General features: G+C 38.9%; 1 protein-coding gene across 26 annotated transcripts in view; it reads right to left on the minus strand.

Annotated features, from left to right (window-relative positions):
• The window catches only part of TCF4 (transcription factor 4), a 366,024-nt gene that overhangs the window by 193,025 nt on the left and 146,639 nt on the right, over positions 1-26,360 (minus strand). For 2 of the 26 annotated variants that reach the window (XM_021930167.2, XM_021930158.2), the window contains exon 1: positions 6,659-6,965. The exons of 21 other annotated variants lie outside the window; for them this stretch is intronic. The gene's annotated coding sequence lies outside the window, so the exon portion shown is untranslated. Of the gene's footprint in view, positions 1-6,632; positions 6,992-26,360 lie in introns of those variants that run through there. 3 more of the 26 variants (XM_021930159.2, XM_021930160.2, XM_021930162.2) reach the window with 3 other exon arrangements.

Consider the following 26,360-nt stretch of genomic DNA (forward strand, 5'->3'; position numbering starts at 1 on the left):
CCTATCTGAGGAGCCAGCAGAGGGCGCACATGCCCCAACAAGAGCCGGCTATGGCCTGGCACTCCCCAAACTTATTTAGTACTAAGTCTCACCAAATCTGTACGGGGGAGGAGGGGTACAGTTGGCCAATCAGTGGCATTGATAAAACTAATGTGCTCAATTTAGGATCAGTAAGAAATATACACAAGTACACTTTAGTATTAAATACTGACTTTAACAGAGGTTTCTTAGCTGCTCCATGGAAAGTTGTTCATTAAAAAGATTTGTACAGAAGTGAGCTTCTGTCAGTTTTCAAGGTCACAGTAGTTTTTATTGCCCCATCTGACCTATATGAGGACTTATTTGTAATGCATGAATTTATGGAAGTAAATTAAATATTAAATTTCTAACATAACACATATTTTTGTGAGTATACTGAATTACCCTTAGCAAAGTCTCTTTTAGTGTGTGTATATTTCTGTGTGTCTTATACAAATCTATGAATTACCTTTTGTAACCCTAGAGCAATCAAATATGTAGCATTTAATGGATAAATTGAGATATGTAAGTTCCTTATTTTCCCACTGGTTTGTGTTTGATTGATTACTTGCAAATTGTCTATTCTGTGTCTCTATATCACAGTATTTGCTTTGGGGTTACAGCAGTTATACCAGAAGAGTACCCCACAGCTATGTATGTGCACATACATACAGGTAGGGCACTGTTTATTGTTTTAAAGAAGTTTTCCTGTAAATGCAAAAGTCTCAAATTGTTCCTACTACTTTCCAAGCTTGTTGAAACAATAGCACAAATTGAAAAAAAATAGTTCATAAAAGCACCAAATTAAAATGAACAACAAAGACTATATTATTTACTTTTACAGATAACAATTAAATAATCCACAACATATTCGATCTCTAATTTCAAATAGGTTAGAATGAATGGAAGGCCTGCCCCTAAGTTTTAAGCTAGAAAGCCTGATAGGATAATTAGCTGCCACTGTCCCTCTACCTAAATGATCTTAGCCAAAAAGCTAAGAAGCAATTCCTAAATGATTATTTCAACCTTACCTCTCTATTCACCAAACAAAAACAAAAAAGCCAAGTAACATATCTATCTATCTATCTATCTATCTATCTATCTATCTATCTATATTTTAGCATTCTTCATAAACTTGAGAGAACTTAATTTATAGACTCTGAAACCCAGGTGGCCTATGTTACACACAGGTCACAATAAATAATATGCCTCCTTTGGCCAATGTGGCTAACACCATTTCTGCCTAAGCTTTCAGTTCTGAAATGTTTGCACAATCTGTTAAGTCCAGGGAAATTTAAATGATTTTGACATGCAGTCTGCTAAGGCCAGTGACGGGGATAATGCCTCTTTACGTAGGTAAAATTTTGTGGCATATAGGTCACTCTCTTAAGGGGAATCAACTGTGTGTCTCTTCTTTGCATTTCTACCACAATCCTTCATCTCGCAGCCTGGAGCTGAGAGTGAAATGCAAGAAAGGAGCCGAGTGCTCAAAGCAAAAATCTGCTTCCAGGACAATCCATTATATCTGACAAGTTAAATGTTCCATGGTAGGCCATATGGCATCAGAGCAGGCCCGACGATGGAAGAGGGGAACTCAGCAAATGCATCACAATTAAGGAGTTTGGCTACAGACTTTACTTTGAATTACTTATTTTGTTATATCAAAGTTTAAATGCAGTCCCCCACATTTTCAACTGAATTCCTTTGATGAGACCATTTTTCAAGAAGCATCACAAATTCTTTTCTCATCCCATTACTGTGGGCCCTTAAATCTATCTATAGGTGAAGGTAGACATGGCCATTTTTACCAAATGGAGTTTCAAAGAAGAGGACCTGTAGCTGCATTTTTAAAATGTCTTCAAGACAAATACTATGTAAGCCCTATCTGCTCACTAGATTAGGATATGTAAATGAAAGTGATCATTGGATTGGGGCATTTAAATGAAACTGATAGAACATTAAGTGAAACCAGTTTTCAATATTAAGTCTAAAAAATCTTAAAAGAACTGACATATTCCTGTTTCTTCTGTGGTTTACTTATTATCTATCAAATGAATGAATGGGCTGGACTGACTCTGTTGAATTTATCTCCTCCTAGCATGGCACCAAAAAGGAACTCTGTACATCCTGCTAATACCATGTCCCAGAGACAAGTTTTATAAGCTCCCTAAGACACTCTGATGATTAAAACTAAGTTGCCTAAAATAATATTTGTCATTAGGGACAATGTAATGTAAAGATTGGTACTGAATCAAGATATGCATTTATTACATTAAGGCAGGGGAAGATAAAATTGATAAAATCATTGAAATAGTTAATAGTATGCTACAGCATGTTACCCTTCTTTTAAATTAAAAACGAATGTTTTTATTTCTCTCAAAGAATTCTCAGGGGAGATCTGTACCTATAATAAAAACTGAAACAGCTTTCAGTAGAAGTATCCAAACTCATCTGCTCCAATGGTAATTTTATCAACTCCTTTACTTCCTGAGGATGATTTTCTTGAGCAAATTTTGTGTGTGTGTGTGTGTGTGTGTGTGTATGTGTAGTAATAGGGAGATTCTAAACAATAATGATTATCGTTAAGGAATTCACACTGGTTTGCAAACATGAAATTCATAATGATTAAGAGAAACATGCACGCATTTTTCCAAAAGAGAAAATGTTAAGACTCGTTTCCCTAAACTATTTTCACTCTCTATTTCTCCAGAGGGTCACTATTTCCCTCAAATGCACCCGCTCCTGCCTTAATTAAGGATAACATTGTTTCAATGAGCCTATATATACTTTATAAGAATGAGTCATTTTGTTTTATGTTGAAACTTATGAACACATTTTTTTCTGGTGGTCTTAAAGTTATCATTTGTTAATAATCTAATGTAATGTTATATTTGCATCTCCCTTATTTTTAAATATGAGATGATTTACTGAATTATAAAAGATGGTATGTGGGATATGAATTGGTCGTTTGCATCCTGTATTAACAATCAATTGTTAAGAACTGTTATGATGCCTTATATTTTATTAAGTGCTTTTCAACATACATGCTCAAATGAGCTTCCTCATAATCCTGTTAGGTAGATATAACAATTATCATTTATACTTTCATTCTGGATGTGAGAAAAAAGGGATAGTTGGTGGTTCATTTATTTGCCTTAGAGTACACAGCTATGAAAGAGAAGAGTCCCATCTTTTGCCCAGGCCTACCTAAATGTCAGCATTATATTTTATCATGCCATACGTGAGGAAGCAGGGCCATTAAAAAGATGCAGTTTTACTTACATGTAAGTTCACAGAATATGCATTTTTACTTTTTATCCAAGAAAAGTAGTCAAATGTTTTGGTGTGTGTTAGTGCCCAGGTTGAAAAAGGACACACCTGGCACATAATTACACTTGCCCACACACACACAAACATACGTACAGGTTTATAAAATGTAGCCACATACACCTCAGCACCAACAGAGTGCATTGGGCCATTGTGTACTGTAGATCCTATTTCTGTGTATCCAGGTCCACACTTTTATTACTAATTAAAATGTCCAGATGGTAAAATAACACCTGATCCGAGGGGCTTTTAAGTACAGTAATTGTCAATGCTCAACTCCTACCTTGTTAACAAACTGGAAAATTTGGCCTACACTGAGTTTTACACATACTGTTTCCAAACCATCAGTAAAATGTAGTTAAAACTTTAATAATGTGGACAGAAAATGCCTAAACTCTTTAGCAAGAAAAAAAAAAAAGTAAGATCTGACATTCAAATCATTACCACGGTAAGAAAGTTTATGGAATCCAACAGAAGGAATGTCGTATCATAGCAATACTATTGGGTTTTATCAACAAGAAACCTATAGTAGAGGGTAAGAATGATGTTAGAGCTATTCAACATCCAACCATTTCATGAGGCCCTTTCTTTACATCTTTTGTTTTGCAGATTCACTAAATGATAAACAATTCTTAAAATATATTTTGTCTTGTCAAGTGTTTTTTCATTTTAATATATGGATACAGATCTTAATCGTAAAGCAAAACCTTTATTATCTTATAGAGTTTTTAAAGATGTAGATTCCAGAGCGACCCCTGAAATTCAAGTTAGGCAGTGGCTCATGAGTAATATACTTAGGGAAATCACAAATGCTTTAAAAATGTTTAAGCAGTTACTTCCTAATCCTAAGTGGATTCTTTTTTCTCAAGCAAACATTTTTGCAAATATTTAGGTTGCTTTGATACGCAAATGTTCTCCCAAACATTTCCACCAGCCAGCCACTGAAATCTCTCCACAGACCCCAACCAATGGGAAAGTTTGCAAGGGAAATATGAGAAGCGACTGAACGGGAATACTGGCAGGAACACTGGCTTCGCTGCCCACAAACAAATGTTGATTTTGTTGCAACACCTGAAACACAACCTCTGGGTGTCTTAGTGGAACCCCTCCTTTAAAATTATCAGTCATGGGGTTGTAATTCTCATTGACTGAAGCAGTATCTTCTAGGGAAGGTAAAACTGATCACCCACAGGATTCCTATTTCAGAGTTCAATAACTCCAGTAAATGTAGTTTGCTGCTGGACAGTGAAAATCCCATCACTTTAAGAAGAAAATGCCCACAAGAATTAACATGTGCAAAACAGGAAATGGAAAAAGCAACAAACAATGCCATGACAAAGGTCCCAAAAAGCCTTACAGGTACAATAAAGGACAACACTTTCAAAAATGTTCCCCTAAAGGAATACGCCAGTGCAGAAGATGTCTCTAAAGTCATCTTTATCATCAGCTCAAGAAATAATTCATGAAAATGAAGGTTTTCCAGAAATAAAAACAAGAAGGTGGCACATTCAAAACTAACTTGTCAACACAGCATGATTGCAATTATTATGCGTAAAAACAATCTCCAATATTCCCTTTCCCTTTCACACACTACTCCAAAAACATCTTCTAAACCTGCTTTTGGAAATAATGGGATTCCTTGATCACAGGACAACGAATCACCCTGAAGTTTTTCTCCAGTTTACTCCGTCACATAAGCCACCAGAGGCTAACCACATTGACAATAAAAGCAAGTCCCAGGATTCTGGTGGCTAATACCACGCCAGGCATTTAGTGGGAGGAGAAAACTAACAGTGAATTTATCAAAGTGGAACATTCAGCATTATAAAATTACAAGGATCTGCTTCTCGGCGACTAACCTGCTTTTTCACTTCTGCCATCACTTCCTCATTTACACATATTAGAAGTTGGTCAAAGATTTCATCAGATGTGGTTTTGACAATAACAGCAAAGTGCCTAAAGCCACAGATTTTAAATGAGCCCCAAATTCAGATTTGGGGGGAAAAAGAACCAATCACAGCAGGAAGCGCTTTAAAAGAAAAAAAAAAAAGAGACATTATCTTGAGCAGTTATTCTGCACTTAGTTGTACTGTGTGAAAAGAAAATAAAAAAGCTCTATAAAATGTCAGAATTAACCTATCGTTTCAGATTGCTTACAGGTGAAATTCTACCATCTGGATGGGCAGTTTGCCCACACAGAAAAAAGAAATAAACTAAAAGGAAAAAAAAAGTAAAACCCTCTTTTGCCTGCTATTTTACCACAACAGATTTTATAGGAGAGAGGACAGAGCCACCATAATTTTCAGACATGGACACACACACATTTACACACATGCCTGTGTACACACACACACATGTTCATGTAGAAACTGTGACAAAATAAAAGTTGGAAGAAGCAAGGGATTGAAATAAAATTCTGTTTCTTGGAGCTCCAAGAGTTTAATAAGGAGTGAAAACCTAGTCATTCTTAATCACATAAAAGGGAAAAGAGATTTATTTTAAATTTTTCATTACATAATTGATGATTCTTTCTGTTTTACCGAAATACTCTAAAAAATAAGGCCCCAATATCAAAGTTTCTCTCTTCCCTTGACAAGGCGTATTTATAATCTTTCTTTATGTTGGGCTAGCAACTTTGGGAATTACAATTTAACTTTAAATAAACAGGAAACTGCATCTTAGGAACTCCCAGAAGTCATTTTATTCATCTGAGAGTGAAAATGCCTATAAACGTTATAGTTTGTAAAGAAATACACTTCTATTTTCCCTTTTTCTTAATCATTATACAAACCTTTTATTAAAACACCTGCCTCAGCAAAAAGACCTGTTTTAATAATCATCATTTTTTAACCTAAATATCAAATAGAAAATGAAGTCAGAACTCTGTTTAAGTTTTTCTTTCTAACCTTGAGGGCCAGATAGAACTTTCAGTTTAACTTCAGGCTTGTCTGTCAAACATGGTACCAGGTTGGTATCAAGTGTTTATCTGCCAACCTAAAGTTCCACATTTTGAAAGCAACACACAGATGCTTTCATAAATTAATAGCTCTCTGTGTGAAATATTTGTCGATATCTCTGGTGTGGGGTTTCTGGGTTTCCATTTTGATTGTAGAGTGTCTCCTAAAATTACATTTGAAGAACAACACTAAACCAGAAGTGTTGAGTGAGAGAATTATGGGCACATTCTCAAACTCTGACACTAAACCACAAAGGGAATAGATTAAAAAGAAAAAGCACACACACACACACAAAAACCCACTATCATCAAAAAAAAAAAAAAAACCCACCCTGAATAGAGAAATCGAATACTTGCTTTTCTTTCGACCTTATGGGTAGCACGCCGAGGGAGGCACCAGAAGATCTAAGCCCAAATACGTGACGAACAGTCGCCAAAAAGCATGTGGATGAATAAACTGTTGTGGCGTGAATCTGCCAGCCAGAGGACAGAACACAACATGCTGGGGCTTGGCTGTCCTAACATGTTTTACTATGTACATTTAAATAGTCTTGAAAGGGAAAAGGAAAGAAGGGAAAAGGTGGAGGGTTTGGGGTTTTTTTAAATATTAAAAAAAAAAGTTTGCCAGAAATTCTCATACTTGGGTCACAAATAAAAGTACTTTCCTATTATTTAAAAAAAAAAAGAGAGAATCTAGTTCTTAGGCTAACACTCATCACATGTTTCCTATGATGGAAATTTAGGGGGGTGGTTTAAAGAGTTAAAGACTCCCTACCATTAATTTGCATCTGGTGCTTTTAGTGTGTGTGTGTGTTTTTTTCTTCCCTGAAAAGTTGGCAGAGCCGCCGATTTTCCATAATGCAAGCATTTGGGAATTGTGAGCGGAATGAAACCGATCCAATCTCCTGACTGCGACATGAATTTTCATTAATTACAACCTTGTCAGCAAAAGCATTATCAAAGCTGAATATGAAAATGCTAATGAGTCCTCATTTGCATATTTTTCTTTGTTGGAATGTCATTAATTATTACATTTTATGATGATGAATGCAGCTGTCGAAGCTCTCCGATGCATAATTAGCCATCAGAATGCCAGGAGCCGATCAGCATTTTTGGGTGAAAAAAAACAAATTTCACTTCCACTCTCCCCCATCCCAACACCACCAAACACACGCGCGCGCGCGCGCGCGCGCACACACGCACAGATTCAGAGCCCTGATGATGACAGTCCTGAGGCCGGACTTTGGGGGAAGGTGAAAAGGGCTAGGTTAAAGCAAATTTATTTTTGCCTTAAAATTATTTTGTTTTTAGCCGATAACGGTCTTATACAATAGAAGCAGTTCTTAATAAAAAAAAAAAATCATTATTCCAGCTTAATTAATGCCACGCTTAATTATAACACCATGATGTCAGCGGTTTTAATTAAGTATTGGCTCCGTTACAAAAAAAACTCCTCACTGCAGTAAGAGTCACAATACACAGAGTTGTGCAAATCATTTCTGTGATATTTTGGTCTTCCGTGGTTCACGAACTATTCAGATATTAACAGGCAGCATTAAAACTCCACGCACACACGCGTGCGCAGGAGAGGCACGCGCGCGCACACACACACACAAACAAAATCAAGCAAAGGGGAAAAACTGTACTTTCCTACTACATTACTTGGATAGACTTTAGAGCTTACCTACTTGACCACTTTTTTGAGCTAAAGTGTAAGTGAAGATGACAAAACATAGCTCATCCTCTCTCAGCCTCTGGGAACGGTGTTTATAAGTAAAAAAAGAAAAACAACACAGAGCAGATGGGACCATTACACATGACCAAACCAATCAATCACAGATGAAGGGCCCAGGTGCAGCGCAGCCGTGCAACAACGCACCATTTCACAGTCTGTCAGACACACACACACAGTCGTCCATGAGTGACCCTCCTCAGCTCCCCCCGGACCTCATCTGGGGCACTGCGCCCCTCTCGCCTGCCTACACTCCAACTGACGTCTTCATAATCGCCCTGTCTTTCTATCTGCTTTGGCTCCTGTAAAGAGAGGAGGATGGAAGGGGTGGTGACTGGGGGGAAGGGGGGATGGGAGGGGAGATGAGGACAAGGGCTCACATCATTGTCACTTATGAGGAGTCCAGTCTTCCTCCTTCTGCCATCCCCATGGCCCCTCCCTCCCTAACCACCATCAGAATCGCTTCTCTAACCATCATTACGCTCATTAATTTTTAAGGGTGACTGCTTGGCTGCGGCACCCCAACTGTCTGCCATTAGAAATAGAAATTTTGTTTGTGAGTTTCTTGCCTGTGAGGAAAAAAGATGTGTGTCACTCGACAAAGTCATGATTAGATGGAAATGTTAGAAATTAATTAATTGGAAGTGGGTAGGAAGACTTTTCTTAGCCCCCTCCAAATTAGTTAAAATGAGACTCTAGTTACCCAGAAGCTTCCAAGGAACCAGCTCTGTCTCAAGATTTTGTGTCTTAAATAAATTCCACAGCCTTTGGCATCCTATATCACAAACTCATCCAGGAATCACTGAACCCAAATGAAATTGTACGTTTGCAAGGGTCACAAGCTTACACTGGCAACATAACTGAAACACCAACTTAAACACAAAGTTAGGGACAGGCTTCCTGCTTTAAACTCAGAATTCCTAATTCACAGCCTAACTTTCTATGGCTTTCAGCTTTCCTTTCTTTAAAACAAAACAAACACAAAGCACAAAAATACCAAACAACAACTGAGGGGGGGAGCGGAGAAAGACAGTAACCAATAGAATCAGAATGACAATACACAGCACTGAGGCCCACCTACTCCATTTGAAAAAAAAACCTCATCACACCACATCAGAAAAAAATAAATTGGTTGTATTGATCCAATGAATTATTTAATCATGTCTTCTTTCTTAAGTCTAGGTTATTTATAACAGTTTTTGAGATCTTTTGATACAGTATAAATATTATAAAATGATCAGCTCTGTGTACTCAAAATACTGAAAATGGACACTTTCCGCAGCTTTAGGAGATGCCTGCTCATTCGAAGAGTGATTGAATGCTCTCGACAATTTAGAATTTATTTTGCCTATTTGGAGATGAGAAGGAGGTTAGGAAAGCACTCAAACCCTCCAAAGAACAACTACATGGCCACAAAATAGCTTAAAGGATTTATGTCCCAAAATGCTCATGACATTTTAGGCATTACTGAAAATTTACACTAAGAACAACAAAAAGTTTAATCAAAATAGACCACACAATCCAGCCACTTTAAGGATTAAGTCAAGTTGTCATTTATGTGAAGCTTCATGTAATGGTAGAAAAATTGAAATAGAGTACAGGCTAAGTTGGGTGAGAAAGTGTCCTACCTAAAATCTGCATGCCATTCCATTTACAGGCAAAGGCAATTTTACAGAACACTAGGCAGATTGGATTCGTCGAAATGAAAGCTTTGTCTCTTAGCATGGGCCCTACCATCAATTCAAACATGTTCTCAAAATGGTTTGATGATGCACTTGTTTTTGGCTTTTTTTTTCTTTGGAGGATTCAGGATGCTTCCCCTATCTCTTCACCAATGAATTTGTCCTTTGGAAACTTCTAAGTATTGAATGAATCTTTCCGTTCCCCAGTGGATCCTATAATTTTTATGCTTAGTCCTTGTTAGCAAGGAACCTCATATCTGAAGTCAAGGAAAAAAAAAAAAAAAAAAACAGAAAACATATTAACGTCTTCCATAGCTATGTAGGAAAGGATCACCTTGTGTTCTGAATGTGTATATCTTTTCCTCAAGAAACAGACTCTACACATTTGCATTAATAAATTTCTATTTTCAAGCTCAACAGAAATTGCAGTACAAAAAGCAGATGTGTACGTTGGGCTCTTTCAAATTAAATTTCCAAAAGCAGAGCCTATTCTAGCTCAAGATCAAAGGAACTAAAACACGATCTCCTCCCCCTTCCAATATAATTACAGAGATTTCATTTCTTTTGTTACAATGAGCACAACAGGTAAATCTTAAACCTGAAGGATAATGATCAGGTGCTACAGCTCAGCTTTGCTGGGTTGCTGAATCGCTCTGCTCAGTGCCCCTGCTGTTTAAACTATCACTCTACAGGAAGATGGGAAATGCCTAGTGCTCTACTTTATTCTTGGAGATTTGTTTCCTTTTCCACATCAAGACTACACAGAATAGTTCTGAGATGAATACAACCCATTTTACAGCAGACTTTAAAGAAGGGACATGTCCATCCTAAAACACACACCAAGGAGAAAAAAAAAAAAAAATATATATATATATATATACACACACACATATATATACACACACACACACACACACATATTTTCGTACATATCTTTTATTGGTAGGCTACCTAAAAACCCTTTTGGAAGGATATGGGGTATAAGTAATAAATAAGTGAGAACTGACATGATTGTGAAATGTCATATCCTGGCAGTCCTATAAAAGGACAAGACCCTAGGGAGGCAGAAGAAAGAGATGCAGCCACAGATCATCCAAAACTGAGGTTCGAAAGAAAATCTGTTCCACTTTGGAATGATTAGCATCATCTACTTCTTTGGGGAAGACAGGTAAAGAGAGAACCAAATTTAAGTCAATGCCCAAAAAAAGAGTGAACTTTGGGCAAGCACCCCCTCTAGGCTTAAACATCCTTGAGAGCAACTGCATTCGACATTTGTATTTCCATCTCCCTTTTAAAATTCTTGGTACCTCATTTCATCCTTTGCTGCCCATAGGCATCTGTTCCCCTCTAATTATTTGCCATTTAGAAAAACTCCACTTAAATTCCTTGTGCATCTGTCCCTTGCTTAGTGTATATTTGTGATGTTTAAATATGGTGCTTGATATTAGAGCAGCCTTGCATGTAAATATAAACACTTTTCTAACCCAGAAAAATATTTCAACACCCTCGCCCCTAAAGACAATACACAAAGTAAATTAAATACTACCAGTATTTTATAAAATAAATTCGTACTTCTATATATATCATACTAACATACAAACATATACAAACATAGACACACAAAGACACACACACACACTCCTCAAAGCTTCTAGTGTGTCTACCAACCAGTGTCATCACAGTATAAGTTCCCGGAATACAGTCTTTTACTTTTAAGGAGCTAGGGTTTCCTAGCTGCTGAATTATTTTTTGGTCATAGATGAAATAAAACACTATTTTGCATAAAGATATCATTTCAAGGATATCTACTCTTGAGAATATAAGGGGCAAAAAAAGCTTTAAAAACCACAGTTCAATAGCATCAAAAACCCCAAATCCAACAGGTTTAATTTTTTCCTATATCTCCTCTACACACCCTTCCTTCTCCTTGCCCATTCCTTCATTCTTCCAGCTTCTTTTCCCTTTTCCATACTCCCTTCCTTAAAGAAGAGGTACTGGATAAGGGGAAAACATTAGAGTGGGAACCTGGAAATGTGGCTTCTAAATTTCAGTTCTGCCAATACCTAGCTGTATGAATGTCTGTTTTCTCATCTGAATTAGAGTAAGTGATTCCTCAGCTCCCTTGAGAAATAGTTACTATTAACTATATTAATAATAAGAATAATGATTTTCCCCATGCCAAACACTTTGCAGTGTAGTGAGATGATTAGCAACATGGATCTGAGAGTCAAACCACCTGGGTTTGAATTCTAGCTCCATCCCTCATCCCTGCTCCCAATGAACTGATAACCTTGGCAAGTTACTGAATATCTTGATGCCTCCATCTTCTCATCAATGAAATAGGACTAGGAATAACATCTACATCATGCTATTGTTGTGAGGAACAAATAAGTGAAGACACTGAATGCCCTCAGCATTTGTATCCATTCTTTCTCATCTGTCTCCACCCACAATGAAAGTTTGCAGAAAAGGGAGTATCTTATGTTCACCACTACATTCACATAACCTAAAATAGTACTTGCTATCTGTATGGAATTGGTAAATAAAAAACTGTTCAGTGAATGAATGAATACATGAACAGATCAAGAAACGTGTTTTGTTCATCATGAGAACCAATGATTCTAAGACTAAACTATTAAATACTTAACTAGATGTAATTTACATGGGATTTTGCACTATCTCTGTCTTCAGGAAACTGATAATTTATTATGTGAATGAAAAGTGCAAACAACTATAGTTATAAACATAGAGAAAAATCACATTAGAAGTACATAAAATAAATACTTTGCCAAGTCAGATGAAAGCCAACTCAACTCTGAGGGATGGAAAGTCGGTTCCTATTCCATGATTCCACCAAGAAAACACTCTGAAAATGTCAACGGTGACCACGCCAACAGACACTGTTGAGTAGTCATCTTCCTTGATGACCAAAAAGACAAATCTATCCCCTGCTTCTTAAAAAACCATGCTTGGCATAGCTTCTACAACATCACATTTCCCTTCTCTCCTAGTCCCTGGCATGCTCTTTTGTTCTCAATTGAATGTCTTTAAATCTTGAAAATCCTTCAACTGCTAGGCCCAAGGTCCACCTGTTACTCAAGACTCCATAAGCAATCTCATACCATCAACTGACATCTCTACAAACAGCTCTTCAACTGCAGACTCTCCAATCAGACATCTCTGATCTGTATACCCTTAAATTCAACTGTCTACTTGATCTCTTCACTTGACTGGTTAAAGGTACCTCAAAATTAACACCCAAACTCATGATCTTCTCCTTTCAACCTAGACATTTTCTAACGTTCCTGGGTTTTACAGAAACTAAAGAAGAAATAAGATTATATTACATTTGTTAAGAATCTCCTATTTCTTAGCTCCCATGCTAGATGCGTACATCTTACTTAAGTTTCACTACTATGCTCTGAGATATCATTATCTTCATTTTTAAGAGTAGTAAAGCTCAGATAAACCACCTCCATTTCATCACAGAGCATGGATTTCAGACTACATAGCTCAAAATTAAGAGGATAAACAATATTTGGTGTCAAAAAACAATCTTAATCCCTTAAGTTGGAGCCTTATTGCCTTGAAGGGGTTGTCACATAGTCAGCCTCCCGATTCATACTGGAGAGGGATTTTGGTGAACTGAACAGAGGTCTACTCAGGAGAAGGAGGAGAAGATAGACAACATCTTAATAGAGCAAAACAGACAATAAAAAAGAGAAAAGTTACAGAAAATAAATATAAGTATGGAAAAAACTGATTAAACAAAACTATAAAAACCGACAATATTAAATATATTTTGTCAATGAAAAGCTACAATGATGCAAATTTTTTAAATGCATAAATATATCCATAGCAAATATAGGAAACAAGAACCATCAAAGGCCCACAGACGGCATATACGTGAAATGAATCCTTAGCAGGGTTGTTGAAAGTGAAACAACTTCACCTAGTGGCACAATCTCTCTGGCCAGGGCCCTGGGCCATCCACACAACACCAGGACCAGAAATTTCATGGAATCTTCTCCTCCATTTTCCTGTGGGTCCCTGCAGAAGTTGCAAGTTCTGCCACGTTTTTGCCCAACATGAATGACTACACTTCACACCTGGCTTAGGACAAAACATGTTCCCTTCCCTCGTACTAGGTGAAATCAGACTCTGGGATTGCTCTCACTCAAGAAGAAACTTCCATCTCTTCCGTGAGAACTCTTAAAAAGCCCATTTGATCAGTTCATCAGTGAGTCCTCATCAATCCAGGTGACTTGCTCCCTACCTCCAAATCCTGAAGATTCCACTATTTAGGTCTTGACATGATCTATCAGAAACTATCACAGTGTGGCTTACTCAGCTACTCACAGACACGTAATGGTTGCCTGTCTCCCTGGAGTGACGACCTCTGTGATGGGAATTACTCTTTTGGCATATGGACGACTGGGGGTTACCAGACAGAAGAAACTAGACATGTTGACGTTAAATGTTACATGGTATATTTTTAAATATAATATTCATATTAGAACATTCATCTCTCTGTATCCACAGCTTCAGACCTTTGATGTCTCCAGCTGTCAGGGAAAAATACTTTTCTAGCAGAGGAAAAAGTAGATGAGCACTCTTATCTCGATCAATCACAAACAGATCCCGTTGCATTTTCCGGCTCACTGGAGAGAATTTCTCCCTTCCAGTACTTGCCATGCCAAACTAACCACGATTTGTTACAGGAAAGGACCCTGAGTTGGGGGGGGGAAGCAGAATGGATAAAAGGCAGTTCACCTTTTAGCTTTCATCCAGAGGCCACAACCCTGGCGAAGTCAATAATTTCCAAGTTTTCCACCAGCAAACTGGAAGAGGCAGATTCTTAGCACACAAACAATTATATTTGGGCTCCCAATTTAAAAATGACACTTGCAAGCCACACAAACCTCCAAAGCAGATGCCCTACTGAAGATACACGGGTGGCCCAAGATCACACAGCTACTGAGCAATGACATGAGGGAATCAAACCCTACTAGGACTCCAAATTCCCAGCTCTTCCCATGCCTACACTTACGAAGACAGAAGCAGAAAGCAGAAAAAAAAAAAAAAAAAAAAAAAAGTAGTGAGCGAAACAGAAGGCAAGTTAGACGTTTTTAACATTGTAGATGTTGAGGGAGACAGGTTTTAAAAGACAAAACGAACAGGGCTAGAAAAAAATCATGGAATTTGCTGTGCCACTCTAGGAGATGCCAAACTGCCTTGGAAACTAAGTAGTTTTTTGGGAAAGTTGCTGGAATATATCATACTGAGGTATTGACATATAGGCCTGAAGTGGGTCCCAACTTTCACATCATCCCAGGAGATTTGAAGTAAGTGATCACATTTCATCGAGAAACCACACTTTGATAATCACTGCCAGAGAAGAGAGGATCCATTTGCACATTTTGAAGCAAAGGGAAAAGGAGTCAGGGGAAAGACAGATGATGAAAGAAAACAGAGTGATGAAAAGAAAGGTCCCAGGAGACGCAAGTTAGAAGAAGCTGAAAGATGCAAATGCAAAAAAGGGTTGTCAACAGAATAAAAATGAAGCCCATTTTCTTCTAAGACATGGGGGAAGAAGGAGCCAGTTGGAGTTTAGTTGCAGCTCTTCTAAGATCACCTACCTCAAATCAAGGAACACATCTGAGAAACCTGACATCTCTTCTAAATTTCTGGAACCCTTACATCCCTTTGATTCCACTTTCTTTCTTGCTTTTTTTCAGACGGAGTTTTGCTCTTGTCGCCAGGCTAGAGTGCAATGGCGCGATCTCCGCTCACTGCAACCTCCGCCTCCTGGGTTCAAGCGATACTCTTGCCTCAGGCTCCCAAGGCTGGCCTCCACTTTCTTTATTTCTCTCCTTCTCTGAGGACTACCTGACCCATGTAAGGCCTTGTATTTCTGACTGAATGGTGAAGACTTGGAGCAAACAAGATGGCGGCAGGCGGTGATGAGAAAGAAAGATGACTTGGACCCAGGTCATCTCTCCGGCAGTCTAGGGAGATACAGCATTAGTTTGCAGGTCCTGGTGGTATCTCTCAAGATCCAGTGTTTCTTCTATTTCAATAAATTTTACTGTGGCACAAACAGGGCTTCAAAATCACTCAGGGAAAATGAGATAACTAAGGTCAGGGGGATCTTCCAAAGAAATGGCAACTAGAGCCAGGCAAGGTGGCTCACGCCTGTAATCCCAGCACTTTGGGAGGCCGAGGCGGGCGGATCACGAGGTCAGGAGATCGAGACCATCCTGGCTAACATGGGGAAACCCCGTCTCTAGTAAAAATACAACAAAAATTAGCCGGGCGAGGTGGCGGGCGCCTGTAGTCCCAGCTACTCGGGAGGCTGAGGCAGGAGAATGGCGCGAACCCAGGAGGCGGAGCTTACAGTGAGCTGAGATCGCGCCACTGCACTCCAGCCTGGGCTACTGAGCCAGACTCTGTTTCAAAAAAAAAAAAAAAAAAGGGAAGTCATGGTGGCTGGCACACGCCTGTAATCCCAGCACTTTGGGAGGCCGAGGCAGGCAGATCACGAGGTCAGGAAATCAAGACCATCCTGGCTAACACGGTGAAACCCCGTCTCTACTAAAAAAATACAAAAAATTAGCCGAGCGAGGTGGCGGGCGCCTGTAGTCCCAACGACTGGGGAGGCTGAGGCGGGAGAATAGGGCGAACCCGGGAGGCGGAGCTTGCAGTGAACCGAGATCGCGCCACTGAACTCCAGCCTGGGCGCCAGAGCGAGACTCCGTCTCAGGAAAAAAAAAAGAAAACAAAGAAATGGCAACTAGAGAAGCAAGAGGACATAGGGAGCTACCAAAAGGTCGTGCAGGGATATCTCTGAAAGTCAACTCTGTGAAAGTAATAGCACAGTGCAATGGGAAATTCAGGTTTTCGGCATTTAAAAATTATAATCTGGGCTGGGCGAGGTGGCTCACGCCTGTGATCCCAGCACTCTGGGAGGCCAACGTAGGTGAAACATTTGAAGTCAGGAGTTTGAGACCAGCCTCGTAAACATGACGAAACCCTGTCTCTACTAAAAAATACAAAAATGAGCTGGGCCTGGTGGCACACGCCTGTAGTTCCAGCTACTTGGGTGGCTGAGGCAGCAGAATCACTTGAACCCAGGAGGCGGAGGCTGCAGTGGGCCAAGATCGCGCCACTGCATTCCAGCCTGAGCAACAGAGGGAGACTCCCGTCTCAAAAATGAATAAATAAATATGATAATCTTCCTTTGCAGGCTGAACTGAGATTTGTACTTATTCATCCTCTTCATGAGGTAAGGTAAGTAGCAGGGAGGAAGGAGAAAACTGAGCCCCACTGAAGACTTACTACATTTCAAATCTTACACTGGGCGCTTTACCCTATACAACCTTGTGAGGTTGGCCTTGTTACCTTCATCCCACACATACAAAAAGGGAGACTGGGGAGTTTAAGTGCTTGAGCCAGGATGCAAACTCACATGTCAGTGAGTGTGGAAACAGGGTCTCCCAAAAAGTAAACAAACTAGACTAATCATCTGTCAGAGAAACCCACTCTTCTACTCGCCCCTCTTCACTGAACATACGTGCTACACTGATTCTACTTTAATTCTGATTCTCTAAATTGCTTCTAAATGCTTTCCCACTATTTTGCTCATATTTGTGAAAGACTGTAAACTACTATGGGTGTAAACACTGACCTGAATTCCACAGAGGAGTCTAATTCCAGGCCAGCAGTGTACTTGGCAAATACAAGTCCTCACCAGATGTACATATTTCTATTAATAAAGCAACAGGTCTACACTCATCAGCCTCACTTATCACTTATTAAAAAATAATGATGAGAATATTTTCCCTTGATTTTGTGACCTGTAATCCTGCTTCTTGGAAGGTCTTTTTAGAAAGATTCTTGCTGTGGTTTAGCAGTGTGCTGAAATACATGTTTTTAAAAAAGAAAAGTAAAAAGTGCAGTAGTGAATTTGGTAGCCACAGCATCTCAGTAACTTACATTTACATCTAATACTTCTAACCTGTCACATCTACCTGAGTTGCCCACCAGGGAAATACAGTCTGCTGGTTAAGAAAACACATTGCAGAGTCTGGCAGAACTGTGCTAAGCCCAAAACATACCAGGAACCAAGAGGTGGTCCTCTATCTGGATTCTTTTAACCTCTCTGTCCCTCCTACCTTCCTTATGGGTAAAATGCAGATAACAAATACTCCTCACAAAGAGTTGCTATTAGATCAAATTTGCAAATAGCAGCACAGTGTTTGGCACATAGGTAACCAGCAGCTACTGTCCCCAGATTCGAAATAATATCAATAAACATGTATGGGCTTTAGCAATAAACATTACAGACACCATTGGACAAAACTGACTATCACTATTTACAATTTAGCATTAATGGATCACAGATTTACTTTGCTCTCATGTGGACAAGTAAGCTTTATATTTGTACCACAGATACAAAGACCAGACATTGATCTGGACTGTTTTGAAAATACATGCCTCTGGTGATACGGACTAAGAGACCAGAGAGCCAGGAGATTAAATGCCTGGCCAAATATACCCAACTGCGTGTGCTGTTGATGACAGCAATGTCTATGCAAGAGGCAGCACACGTTTTCAACTTTACATGTTTGCATTATGTTATGACGGAAACTATATCACATTAGTGGCTCCCCAGGCTTTTCACTTTTGCTATTCTATTTTAGTTCCAAGCAAGCCTCCTTGGTTTTATGATCTCTTCCCTCTGCACCTTTCTCCCTGCTTGTCCCTTATGTGCCCAATCATCCATGTGCACGACGCTGACAGAGTCATTTCCTCTTCAGCTGTTATCCTTGAGTAGTTTTCCAGTCCTTTGTAGGCTTAACACTTCAAGGCATAATTCCTACCCACTTGCAACTTTTATTCTAAAGGAAATAAAACAAATCAGCCTAAGACTGCCGAGTAAAATAATTTTTTCAAATGCTTGTCATACACAAAATAGTCTCATTCAATGGTCTTAATGTATAGAGCAAATAAATGAAAGCAAATCTTCTCCATTCACTATGCTCAACTATATTTCTCCTTTTGCTTCTATGCACTGACTTCCAGTATCCTCTTCTCTTTATTAATTCTGCCAAAAAAGTGTTCATTGTAATAAAAACTCCTTACTTACAATAATTCACCTTGAGTGACAAGCAAATGTCTACTTCAATCACTATGTAGAATTTTTTTGTTTGCTTGTTTGCATGATAAAATCTTGAGATTTTTCTGTTATTGTGATATTGTTCAAAACTTCAAAGAAGAATTCTGGTTCTGGTAATGTGTTTTCAAACAGGAATACAGGACATTCTGATCACCTCTCAAGTGTGTGTATCTGTGTGTTAATTTTTGTAGGAACACAGTAGGTATATATGAGGTATATGAGGTATTTTCATATAGGTTTATAATGTGTAATCATATATGGGTAAATGGAGTACCCATCAACTCAAGCGTCTATCCTTTATGTTACAAACAATACAATTACACTCTTTCAGTTATTTTTAAATGTACAACTAAATTATTATTGCTTATAATCACCCTGTTGTGCCATCAAATACTAGATCTTATTCATTCTTCCAACTCTTTTTTGGTGGCCATTAAGGTCAAGTATTCTTATTTAACAAATAAACCTTCTACTCTTAAGTTCTACTCGGGTGAATTGAAATACTGATTGCATTAAACTGTAGTGCCTTCTCTCAAATGTGGTTTGCTTGCTTGCTTAACCCAATGCCTGATGCAATGTGAGTGAGAAATAAATATAAATTATAGGTAACCTTCAACTTTACCTGTAAATATGCTGAGTTAGGAATAAGTCTATCTGTAGTTATCAGCTGAGGACTGCAAATGATTGCAAAGTTATTTTTATTAAATAGTCTTAAATTTGGCTCCATTATATTGGCAAATGCTGAGTCTGTAACCATTTGGATTACACATACTCCTGGTCCATTTTCAAAACCACTAGCACCATGTTTACTGTTTGTCTCTTCCCCACTTGAATAAAAGCTCCACAAGGGCAGGCATTATTTTCTGCCTTGTTTCCTGATGCCAAGTGCCTGACATATAGTACTGAGTATATATTTGCAGAATGAATGATAAACACTGAACATGGCTTGTACAGTCCTTCATGAGCTGGCTCTCATGTTCATGTAGAGCCTACTCCTCATACCTTTCCTCTTCCAGTGATGGGAAGGAGATGCACAGTCCTCTCTCTACTTCTAGCCTTCTTTAGATCTGGCTGCCCATGACTCAAACACACCTCCATCCATTCCCATGTCAGCTCCCTTTGGCTGGCTGTTTTCCTGATCACTCAGATCTGAACTTAAATGTCAACTTCCCTGACTTTCTCTGTGCTATGTCCCTCCGCGTGACGAGCACCCACAGGACCCTGTATTTCTCTTGGCCTGTTTACTACATCCTATGTCTTACGGCAGACAAAACGCAACTTCAAGTATGTGGTGATAAGGGGTGTATCTCCAACACCAAGCCGTGCAAGTATGTGACACAAGTCTAATGCTCAATAAGCATCTGAGGAATAGACTTAATACTATCTATGAAAGAACCATAAGAAGCAGCTATCTACATCCAGAAAAACTGATAGTAATCAGTACATGATACAAGTCAAATTAGCTTACAAACAACATAACTTAAAATCCAATTATGCAATATGTTTTGAGTCTTTCCAAAAGTTATGGATATTCTTGAACCATTAATAGTGGAATATGCCTTCAAATAAACCTTCACCAATCAAGATTCTGTATTAGAAAAAAGTTCCTGAGTAAAGAAACGGTTATTAACATCCAGAGAAATAATTTTATATGATTAATAATTTAACTACTTTATTCATTAAAATAAAACTGCTTTAATTCTCCGTAAAGGTTACATTTTCAACTTCCCAAAAATTCTCAATAAAAGCAGGCTTTAATAATTTCAATGGTAAAATGGTATTCTACTATGACATAAGAAAACAAGTAAATGAAATTTCTAAATTCCATACATTTTCTTTCTGTTTGGGCCACGTATTACAAGACGTAGAGGAGACATTAACTGATTGTCTCTCTGTATCTTAATTTTCTTAAATTAAATATAAAATAAAATATACATGAAATCTAAGAGGTGAAGGTCTACCACCACAGCCAAAATGTTAGCCAGGGACCTCATATGAGCCTATGAAACTGCAGCACTGAGCAGCCTGAAGTCAGGTCTGTATCCAGAATGTGAACCAAACATTCACCTGTATGTGAAAAACCCACACAGACAAAAACAGTTTTATTATTCCAAAGGTCACTGGACATATAACTAAATATCCTTATTATCTACATCACTATTTTAGACTGAACAGCAACAACAACAACAAAAAAAACTCATAAATTCAAACAACTTGGAGTTTGTATTTCTTTTACAGAACAGCCTTAACAAGTCTTTGACTGCACAAAGTAAGTCCTAGAAGATAGCAGAGATAATATTAGAAAGTGTAACAAAATCACCTAAGTCCCGGAGAAAAACATTCATGCCTACAACCAATTTTGAGGCTAATTTCTTAGCATCCTTAGCTATTTCCCTAACCATTCTGCACAAGGCAAAGTTTCCCACTTCACTGTCAGTCTTAGCTACACATTACAAAATATAATGAATGGGGGTTCTTTTTGAAATATTTATAATGCTGACTTTCCTCTAATTTGGCTTTCCTTTTTTCTAAATTGGTAAAAATCTGCTAACCCTTTTTCCTTTAATACAAGAAAAATCATTCCTACCACATACGTATGATGCTGAATTGTGAATCTACAGCAATGACAGTTTCATTCACAACACTATTATAGAAGCAAATCTTTAGGGCCAGTAGACTATCAATTTGATGAATGATTAAAATATAAAAGAGGGATCATTTCAGCCCATTCTCTCTCTCAATGGAAATATGCACAATTTTAACATATTAGAAGTTATCCATTTTCTTTGATCTAAAAATTATTAATTTATTGCATACAAATATCTTAGTGGTAAATAATTAGGTGCTAAGTAGGTGATGATTCACTTTTCCTAAGTGAAAAAAAAAAGGATTTAAAAATATTGAGTTCAAGAAAAAATAACAATTTTGAAAACAAAAATGACAATTTTTGAAGCAATGTGTAGGTGAGAAATTCCTGTTTAAATAACAGAAGCCTAGATCCCAGCCCAGGCCTCTAAACACAGAATCTCACAGATGGAGCCCAGGCATCTGCACTGTATGAATGGGCTACGCGTTACTCAGATGCACAGTAAGGCTGAAGAACCACAAGATGCAATCTTATTTCCTCATGGGGCTCAGGAGTCCTGGGCAGACATCTCAAGAATGTCACTCATCAGATACATGTCAGATATATAAGGCATCAAGAAATGGTGGACTATAGTGAAATTCAAAGTAAATATAGGTTTAGGCCAGGCACAGTGGCTCACGCCTCTAATCCCAGCAGTTTCAGAGGCCAAGGCGGGCGGATCACTTGAGCTCAGGAGTTTGAGACCAGCCTGGCCAACATGGTGAAACCCCGTTTCTACTACAAATACAAAAATTAGCTGGGTGTGGTGGCGCACGCCTGTAATCCCAGCTACTCGGGAGGCTGAGACAGGAGAATTGCTTGAACCTGGGAGGTGGAGGTTGCAGTGAACAGAGATTATAACATTGAACTCCAGCCTGGGTGACACAGTGAGACTTCCTCTCAAAAAAAAAAAAAAAAAAAAAAAAAGGTAAATAGGCTAAGATTGACGACAGCCGCTTTCTCAAGGCCTCTGCTCAGCCCCTCACTGTCTCCTCTCATTAGTCACTCAGCCATTGCAGGTGGTTACAGTTGTCTCGCACATGTTAGTATTCCTCTCAATAAGATGGCAAACTTGCCCAGGGCAGGGACCAAGTCTGACAGTCCCCAACACAGTGATCTATTCCCAGAAAAAAAAGCCAACCAAACTGCAACTCACTCTACATTAAAAAAAACGCAAATGTGAAAAAAGAAAGTGATGTGGCTCAACGGACCCTTCTGCACTGGATGAAGTATAGCAGCTTTCACAGACACCTGAATGTGGAACATTACATATGAGAACCCAGGGTGAATGTGGAACATTACATACGAGAATCCCGGGTCCACGGGAGTCTCTTTCAACCAAAAGTCACCACCTGCGGTCCTGGTAGGAAAGGTAGCACTGGAGATTAATTTTACCAGGAAGACTTTTGGCCATGGGAACAAGGACTACAGGACAAAACTGTGCACTGGACGAAAGTTTCTTCAGCCCTCTCCTACACGCTCAGAAGCAGCTTCTCTGAAACATTCAATACTCCATTCCCAGGCAGCTGTTACAGTAGTATCTGAAGGTGAGAAGGGACTGCTGTGAAGCTCCCTCCTCACAACAGTGTTTGCATTAATGAGTATCTTAAAGTATTCTTTGAACACTAAGCAAAGACAGATGAATGCTGAGAACAGAAATTGAAAGGTGTTTTTAGTCAGCCCAGTTTTGCCGAGCCCGAAAATTGACAGAGGCCAAGAGGAGGGGGATGGGTGGTTCAAATAAGAGAGGGGAGTTATCAGCCTGGGACGGAGGTGTGTGCACCAGGGCGGGGCAGGGGTTCAAAGGCAGGGGGTGGGACAATGAAGAAAGGAAAAAGTACTTTTGGAAGTATAGCCTCTTTCTTGCTCAGGGCAAGAACTTCATGAATTCCAAAACAGTAGGAGGTTGAGGGGTTTGTAAATTCCTTCGTGGCCACTGGTGGGGAGAAACAAACAAGGAGTTTTGTTTGCAGCACAGGGGACAGAGAAGAGCTTGGGAAGAGAGGGATCCACATCTGAGGATGAGGGCAAAAAGTAGGCACCACGCTGAGGACAGCACAGGACACAGCGAGCAACAAAGGGGGCTGCCCCTCTCCAGACCTTTGCCCATCACGTAGCTGGTTAAAAACAAGACCAGTAATGATGAACACACTGAAATCAATGCCTGGCATGAGGTGGGGCTGCTTATGTGAGTGAGGAAGAAGTGACTTCAAAGACCCTCAGGAAGTATCTATCTTTTCCAGCCCTGTAGTCCAGATCTAGCACACTCCCTGGCACTAAGAAACATCTATCCAGCAAATACTGGCCCAATCAAGGACTCAGTGATCACCTTGGACACAAAAATCATCCTTAATAAGCACAGTAAACATTAAACCCTCGACATAATGGGAAATTATAAAAGAACTTAGCAGGAAAGGTGTCTTGCTTATTCAAGGCCACTTATATGATCTTTTTTTTTTTTTTTTGAGACAGAGTCTTGCTCTGTCACCGAAGCTGGAGTGTAACAGCACGATCTCGGATCACTGCAAGCTCCGCCTCCCGGGTTCAAGCAATTCTCCTGCCTCAGCCTCCCGAGTAGCTGGGACTACAGGCACGTGCCACAACACCCGGCTAATTTTTTGTATTTTTAGTAGAGATGGGGTTTCACCATGTTAGCCAGGTTCGTCTCAAACTCCTGGCCTCAAATGATCCTCCCGCCTCAGCCTCCCAAAGAGCTGGGATGACAGGCATGAGCCACCACGCCCTGCCACGATCATTATTCTTTAAGTATACTACCTTACTTCCTTTAAGGACAAGTTTCAAAAGGGCTAGTCTAACAAATTAACTAGGTAAAAACACACACACAAGAAAATACTTCCAGCCTTTCTAAGTGATGCAGAAATGTTTTTCCTCTTCTTGTTAGCTTCTTTGTTTCCACTTCTTGAAGATTTTTAGGTGAGTACTGGTAAGCTTTGGGATTTTACTTGTTTTTTTCTACTCACCCCTTGATCACCTGTTTTAGCACGATCCTGATTTCTTTTGTATTTCTTCATTCTCCCCTGGGAAATTTGTGTCTGTGTCTGGCATCTGTCCCCACCACCTCCTCCTTTGTGAACACTGGGGTGAAAATTTCATTTATTTTTTAGCAGTGTCTCTATCGTCCGTCAATACATTACCCTTTCTCTGTCTTCCAGGCTTGACAAACCATTTTTCAGGCCCCTCCTTCAGGTGCTTTGAGAAACAGCTCATTATTATTTATCATGATCTCATTGGTAATCTTTCTTCTTTCTGGCACTCTTAATTCGGGGATGTTTTCTGATATTCTCAACATCTTCCTGTAATCATGCCAGTCTCCTCTATAACACTTGATGTCAACTGTGCCTCTTTCTTCATAAGTAATTGCTCTGTGCTCTCCAGTTTTCCATCCTGTTAGCCTGATAGCTAGAAATTTCTTACAGCGTGTCTATTCTTACACAGCATAACTTTGGGGTGTCTGTTTATTGGATTTATCTCTGAATACGCATGCCTGTTTCCACTCTGGGCGCTTTTTCCTTCACTACTTGCTCCTTTTTTTTTTTTTTCCTTTCTTTCTTTTTCTTCTTTATAAGGTCCAACCATCAAGGCCACCTTTTACATTTTGTTTTGAGGGATAAAAAGGCTGCGGTTCTGCCTACACATGGCCTGCGTTTCTCAGTGTTTGAATTAATGGCTCAGATAATATTTGCTATGAAAAGCATCATGTGATGACCAAATCCAGTACAACAATCCATTAGGTCCAAACTCCTACATGTGCTCCAAATTTGCATAACCAAATCAAGCTTCCTTGCCCTTTCTTTCTGTTCTCTAGTTTGACCACAGACTTGCTGAAGCTTCTAGCTGGATTATCACATGCTCTTAAAATACTCTCCCATTCTCTACTTCCAATCATATCCTTTGTTTCAGATAAAACTTAATCAACAGGGGTTTTGTGTAGGTTTCCATTTGTACATAATGATAAATAGCTTAAGCTATATTCAGTACATTCACGATCACTATTTTACTTTCTTTAACATACACAGATAAATCACATTCTATCCACCCCATTATTTCCCATGATTATGTCCATGTCCTGGCGGTCTTTACTATCTGAGAGACAGAATTTAACTCCTCTCCCATTTTTTAATTATTAGCCAATATTAGCTTTTCTCAAAATTAAACAATACAAAATAGAGCAGCTTGAGCTAGATGGTAGATGCCACGCAATAAATTTATTATTTTCATTATAATGAATAAAAATAGTAAAATAAGTACTACTATATATTATATATGGAGAAAGTAATATATGTATTATGTAATCATATAATAAGTAAAATACAGAAGGATTTTGCCCCTTCCATGTGGATTACACTAAGGGTGCTACAAAGCAATATTGAGTAATATAGTCACAAATCAGTGGAAACTCTTCAGCAGGCCACAACATAGTGTGCATTTGTGTGCTGCCCTATTCTCCAAAAAGAATGCTGTCATACCCATTTTAAATAAATGGGAAATCAACAGAAACTGACTTCTCTGGGATCACTAAGAAATCGTGGTGATCCAGTCCCAAGTGCTAATTGGTAATGCTTTTAAACACCACATTTAACTGGATTTTCTTATAGCACTAATGTTCCTCCACCGACACAACTTAGCAGGCAATGTATTTACAAAACTATAATAGCCTGAAAAGAATTAACAATGAACAATGTGCAAAATAGTCAATTACAAGCTTAAACTTTAAACAAGCACTTACAATGAAGATTAAAAAAAAAAAAACAAAAAAACTATCTTGGCTATTGGGTCATTTTCCAGGCTACTAACTGCTAAACCATGTGCAGAACGTGCTT

The sequence above is a fragment of the Papio anubis genome, chromosome 19 (genome assembly GCF_008728515.1).
Source record: "Papio anubis isolate 15944 chromosome 19, Panubis1.0, whole genome shotgun sequence".
Lineage (NCBI taxonomy): Eukaryota > Metazoa > Chordata > Mammalia > Primates > Cercopithecidae > Papio > Papio anubis.